The following is a 7,111-nucleotide window of genomic DNA, read 5'->3' as shown; positions in this document are numbered from 1 at the left end:
GTACAGTTAGGTCCATTTGGACACAGACAGAATTTGTGTTATTTTAACTGTTTACCAAAACATCTCCAGGTTACAGTTATATAATGAATATGGGCTTAAAGTGCAGATTCTCAGCTTTAGGGTAAGGGTATTCACACATCCAAATTGAAGGAAGGGTTTAGGAATTACAGTTTTTAATATGTAGCTCCCTCTTTTTCAAGGGACCAAAAGTAATTGGACAATTGACTCAAAAGCTGTTTCATGGGCCAGTGTGGGCTATTCCTTCATTATTTCTTTATCAATTAAGCAGGTAAAAGGTCTGAGTTAATTCCAAGTGTGGCATTTGCATTTGGAAGCTGTTGCGGTATACGCCCACAGGGATAAAAGTGGTTTGAGTTTCTTAAAGGAACTATAGGCTACTACCGCAACCTTCATCGTTTCATATTGTTCTCCTGCTGCCCCCAGCTTCATGCATCCCTGAACACACACATTGTGGTGTTGGTGTCGAAATTAGAAACACTTGGGCTGCCATGTTTCACCAAAAGTTTGGAGTGAGAGTTTTTGGTGGTGGAGCGACCCAAAACTGTGCACGTTTTGGTAGCGGCGGCCCCTCTCTCCCACACAATTATTTGTGTTAGTTTCCTGCAATTTTAAACCAGCACAAGAAATGAAAATAATTGGAACATTTGATAAAACAAGAGAAATTCAGATAATATATCTTAAGTCTTAATAAACAAATACAGTAGCCTACAGAGTCTAAAACAAAATTGGGCCTCATCAAGTGAACTCAACCCCTTGGTCAGCAGCAGAAAGACCCTTGGTCATCATCTTATATACAGTGCATTGCTCATAGATGGCTATCATGTTATACAGTACATACCAGGGTTTTTCCTGGGTCAGAATGAGGCCTTGGAGGTTGATGTTGTGCGTGCGCAGTGCGCCCAAATTTTCTTTGAGGGACCCCCAATTGTTGTATTTGTATTGTAAATTGTAATTATTATTATTAATAATAATAATAATACGATGCGATTTGAAAGTACCAGTAGGCTACCAGATACGTATGCACATATTTTGCTACCAGGGTTGCCAGATGGAATTTGGCCATTTCCAGCCCAACCAGTCTAAAAGCTGCCGAATCCACCCGTCCAGTGTGACCAAAAGTAGCCCAATCTGGCAACACGGCTTGCTTATGGAAGCATATAGTGGACTAAATTCAAATGTTAATGCAATTTGAGATTGCATTTGCATGTTCCACTTTTGCATGCATTCTTTCAGACAATATTCAAATTCAAATGCAATTCTAATGAGCGGATGTGTTTCCTAGAACATATAAATGCAATTGCTAATCACATTATTGCATTACAATTTGAATATTGACTCAAATAACGCAGGCAAAAGTGGCAAATGAATATGCTATTTTGGGATTGCATAGTCATTTTCACATTAGAATGAAAATTTGAATTTTGTCAGCTACAAAGCGGATGTGTTTACTAGAACATGTAAATGCAATTGCGTATCACATTATTGCATTACAATTTGAATATTGACTCAAATAACGCAGGCAAAAGTGGCAAATGAATATGCTATTTTGGGATTGCATAGTCATTTTCACATTAGAATGAACTTTTGAATTTTGTCAGCTACAAAGCAGCGCATGACTTTGAAAATTAAATGTCAAATGGCTTTGCATTATCATTTTAATATTGACAGCGAATGTGCACATCAGGTACATGAAAATGAAAATGCAAATCATTAGAATTGCATTTGAATTTGAATATTGTCTGAAAGAATGCATGCAAAAGTGGAACATACAAATGGAATCTCAAATTGCATTAACATTTGAATAAAGTCCACTATATGCTTCCATACGGCACGACTGTAATCCCGGTCGGACTGTCTCAGTGCCCAGTGCTGCCCACCCAACCACGTCGCGTCGGGTCTACTGTAAAGCGGGTTAACATGTCCTTTTCAAAGGTATTAAAATAGACGCAAGGAAACATAACGTCAGCCATGTGTTTCCTTGTTGGAAATTATGGATCGTGAATCGTGATTGCTTCTGCACTCTGCAGCAATCGGATTTTGATTGACAGGCAGCTGCATCTCTTCCCCCAACGGCGTTCCGGCACAGAAAGTCTTGCCGGAACGCAGCACCGGACCGTTCCGGCCCACTTTCACCTATGCGCACAACAAGCAGTCAATGGAGCTCTCAATGCAAGTGAAAAAGGCCATCCTTAGGCTGTGAAAACAACCAAAACATCCATCAGATAGTGGGAGCATTAGGAGTGGCCAAATTAACTGTTTGGTACATTCAGAGAAAAAAAGAACGCACTGGTGAGCTCGGCACCACAAAAAGGTCTGGACGGTCAGTATCAAGGACCCCAATTGAAATAAGCCAGTGGCTTTCTTGGGTTTTTATCCTGTTAGTTGACCTTGTATGTAATATGTACTTTCATGTACCTACTTCTGCAAATCTTCTAATAACGTTCTCAATCAATCAAAAACGTCCATGGAAGACAAGAGTGGTGGATGATCTCAGGATCCTTTACATGGTAAAGAAAAACCCCTTCACAACATCCAGCCAAGTGAAGAACAGTCTCCAGGAGGTAGGCATATCATTATGAATGAATGAATGAATGAATGGACTTTATTGTCATTGCTACAGTACAGGTACCAAACAACGAAATTTAGGAGGGGTGGCTCCCCTGGTGTTAGGAAAGGGGGAAAAAAAAACACTTTAAAAAAAAAAATCACAAGAAGGGAAGGAGCTGGTTTACATAAATAAAGGCTATGTACACTATCCACTGTACTATACTGTACAGATAGACGACTAGGGTTGTCATATTGCACAATAGTATTTTTTCACATTTATTTAAAGTGTCGCAGTTTGCAGGCTTGAAATGTACATGTTTGTGCCTCAGCACTACACCTGATTTTTTCAGTCCAGCAGCTGCCATCAATCCGTCCAGACTGTCCAGGGCCCAGAACTTAGGTCTTTGCTGTGTTCAGGGCCTGGACGGCCCTGTGGTAGAAGCTGTTCTTCAGTCTGTTTGTCCTTGCGGCCAGGGTCCTGAACCGCCTTTTCGAGGGCAGCCTGGTAAAGTGTTCGTACCCAGGGTGGGTCGGGTCCCTGGAGATCTTGGAGGCCTTCCTGAGACAGCGTGTGTTGTACAGCTCTTCCAGAGAGGGGAGGGGGGCGCCAGTGATCTTCTGTGCTGTTCTCACGACTCTCTGTAGCGCATTTCTCTCCGCTGTTGTGCAGCTGGAGAACCAGTTGCAGATGCCGTAGGTGAGGATGCTCTCCACTGCGCCGCGGTAGAAGGTCACCAGTATCTCCTGCTTGCTGTGTTCCTTCCTGAGGACTCTCAGGGTGTATAGCCGCTGTTGTGCCCTCTTGATGGTGGCTTTTGTGTTGTCCTTCCAGGTCAGGTCATCCCGCATGTGCATCCCCAGGAATCGGAGGGTTGAGACTCTCTCCACGCTCTCTCCGTCGATGAGCAGGGGCTGGATCTCGGACTTTTTCCTCCTGAAGTCTACGATGATTTCCTGGGTCTTTGACTTGTTCAGCAGCAGGTTGTTAACCTTGCACAGCTTGCTCAGTTGCTCTACCTCATCCCTGTACGCCGCCTCGTCCCCCCCCGAGATGCATCCCACCACGGTGGTGTCGTCTGCACACTTTACGATGGAGTTGCTGGGGTGGACGGGGGTGAAGTCGTAGGTGTAGAGGTTGTAGAGGATGGGGCTTAGCACGCAGCCCTGGGGGGACCCAGTGCTGAGTCTGAGGGCTGTGGAGGTGTGGGGGCCCACCCGCACCCTCTGGGGGCGGTCGGTCAGGAAGTCCTTGATCCACGCACATATAGAGTGTGATAGACCCAGGTCTAGTAGTTTGGTCACTAGCCTGTCTGGAAGGATGGTGTTGAAGGCGGAGCTGAAGTCCACGAAGAGCAGTCTCGCAGAGCTGTTTCCCCTCTCCAGGTGGGATAGAGTGGCGTGGAGAGTCGTCGCGATGGCGTCCTCTGTGGACCTGTGGGCTCTGTAGGCGAACTGGTATGGATCCAGGTTGGGCGAGAGGCGTGTGAGTATGTGGGCCCGGACTAGTTTCTCGAAGCACTTCATGATGATTGGTGTGAGTGCCACCGGGCGGTAGTCGTTTAGGCAGCTCACCGTGCTTTTCTTCGGGACTGGGATGATAGTTGAGGTTTTCAGGCAGGGTGGGATGGTGGCCTGGGACAGGGACTGGTTGAAGATGTTGGTGAAAACCCCGGCCAGCTGGTCGGCGCAGTCCCTCAGCACCCGTCCCAGGACGCCATCCGGCCCGAGGCTTTCCTGGGGTCCACCGCCTTCAGTACGCGTCTCACTTCATGCTCTGTGAGGGTGAGGCTGCTGAGAGCTGGAGAGAGTGGTGTTTGTGTTGTGGTTACCTCCGTTCGCCCCTCGTCGAACCGGGCGTAGAAGGTGTTCAGCTTTCCTGCCAGCAGGGGGTCGTCCTCTGCGGCTGTGAGCCTGTTGGCTCTGAAGTTTGTCATCTGCTGAACCCCCTGCCACATCCGCCTGGAGTTGTTGCTCAGGAGGCATTCCTCAATCTTCTCTCTGTGGTCTGCCTTGGCCGCTTTGATTCCGAGCTTTAGGTTAGCCCTGGTGGAGCTGTACAGCGGTGTGCTCTTCCCTGCGAAGAAGGCGTTGTCCCTCTCGTTGATCAGTTTTTGGACCTTCCCAGTCATCCATGGCTTCGTGTTGGGGTAGACCCGGACCCGTTTGTCCACGGTGACTGAGTTGGTGCAGTTCACTATGTGGTTCAGAACCGACGACGTGTACTGTTCCAGGTCCTCATGCTCATATTCCTGCCATGGGGTGTCATTTAGGCAGATCTGCAGTGGAGCGGACCCTTCTGGCCAGGTTCTGACAGTCTTAGTGGTGATGGGAGCACTTTTCCCCATGGTAGTGTATGCAGGGATCAGGAGGATTGACACATGGTCAGACATGCCTAGATGAGCTAGCGGACTAGCCTTGTAAGCACGTTTGATGTTGGTGTATACCTTGTCCAGTGTTTTTTCTCCTCTTGTTGCATATTTCACATGCTGATAGAACTTGGGTAGTACTGCCTTCAGGTCGACATGATTGAAATTTCCTGCTATAATGTGAATTGCCTGTGGATCTGTGCTTTGTTTACCACTGATAGGCTACCGTCCACGCTAGGCGCAATGTAAACACATGTAATGAACACCGCGTTGAACTCCCTCGGGAGGTATGTGGGTCGGCATTTAACAGTCAAGTATTCCAGGTCTGGGGAGCAGTGGCTACTTACAGTTTTCGTGTTTAAGCACCAGCTATCCTTCGTCGATATTATGATCCCACCCCCTCTTGACTTGCCGCTGAGCTGCGTTCGGTCAGCGCGATGTAGCGTGCGGCCCTCCAAGCTAATAGCTGAGTCCACGATAGTGTCATTTAGCCAGGTTTCAGTAAGAATAATCACACAGCTATCTCCCACAATGTTATTTTTGGCAACTTGTAGTCTCAGTTCATCCATCTTGTTCGTCAGGGACCTGACGTTGGAAAGGAAAATACTCGGCAAAGCAGGTTTGTCAGGGCTCCTCCTTAGCCTAGCTAGCAGGCCTGCTCTGCAGCCCCGTCGTTGCTTGCGGTCCTTACGCCGGCGTTTGCGCCTCAGGGAAGGGACTGAGTACCAGGGTTCTCCCGGTACACGGGCGATCTCGTGATATATCCTTACACTTATCCAAGTGTACCATAAAAGAAAGACTTCACACAAGCAAATACAGAGGGTTCACCACAAGGTGCATACGCCTAAAGAATAGAAAGGCCAGATTAGACTTTGACAAAACATTTTTTTTTTAAAGCCAGCCCTGTTCTGGAACAGCATTCTTTGGACAGATGAAACTAAGATCAACCTGTACCAGAATGATGGGAAGAAAAAAGTATGGAGAAGGCTTGGAACGGCTCATGATCCGACGCATACCACATCATCTGTAAAAAAAAACTTGGAGGCAGTGTGATGACATGGGCATGCCTGGCTTCCAATGGCACTGGGTCACTAGTGTTTATTGATGATGTGACAGAAGACAGAAGCAGACAGATGAATTCTTAAGTGTTTAGGGATATTCTGTCCGCTTAGATTCAGACAAATTCAGCAAAGTTGATTGGATGGTGCTTCAAATACAGATGGACAATGACCCAAAACATACTGCGTAAGCAACCCAGGAGTATTTTATATACAGTCCAGCGCGCAGGGAATTGCCGACATGAGTGAAAGGGAGCAACACGGGTATCTACCGGTATTTGGCTCATGTGTGAACAGCGAAAATACCAAGCACAGCCTTCCCATAGAAGGCATGTCACAGAGCGCGATTCACATTTCCGAGATGTAGAATCCTGTTTATTTAGAAATAAATGATTACCTGTGGCGTTTGACATCGGATGATGGTAGACATATTTAATGTTAAGTTATCTATCTAACATTAGGCTGATTTGTGCATGATAGATCGTGCGTTTTGACCTAGTTCCATGTAACATTTCCCCCCCTTGTAGTTGGGGGCCTTAGGGCTATATGAGGCTATGTTCGTGTACATTTGTGCAAAAGCACCAAATTTGGCCCAGATGTAGCTCAAAGTATGCTCTAATGATTTAGCCAGGGCACCCGAGCCAGCGACCACTGGGGTTGCCATGGCGGCCAAATCAATATGGCCGCCCTCCGAAAAAGGTTTTGGCTGTAACTTTTGAACCAAATTAGCTTCAAATAAAAACGTGGTGTCTTATTTATGTTTCTTGGCCATTAGAAACACATTGGAATGCTTATATTTATAATTGGGTGTGTCTGGACCCCTAATTTGCATATTTCCAAGATGGCGGCTCCCCGAAAATTAGTTTTACCATAACTTAAAAAAATAAGAATCCAATATTGACCCATTTTGAATGTTGGGGAGCATGTGGGAGGGCCAGACCTCGTGAACTTAAAGACAGTTACAATTTGAATTTGAATTTTAAAAAGCTGTTTACAGTAGTGTGACTTTGTGCTTGTGTGCAAGTCATAAAGATGGACAGTAACGTGTACAACTACTATTTTCTTCCTCACGTAAGTTATAATTCATCATTCATCATCAGTAATTTTCATAATCTTACA

The sequence above is a fragment of the Nansenia antarctica genome, assembly GCF_963989245.1.
Source record: "Nansenia antarctica genome assembly, chromosome: 15".
In the NCBI taxonomy this organism is placed as follows: Eukaryota; Metazoa; Chordata; class Actinopteri; order Argentiniformes; family Microstomatidae; genus Nansenia; species Nansenia antarctica.
This window is presented reverse-complemented; position numbering follows the sequence as displayed.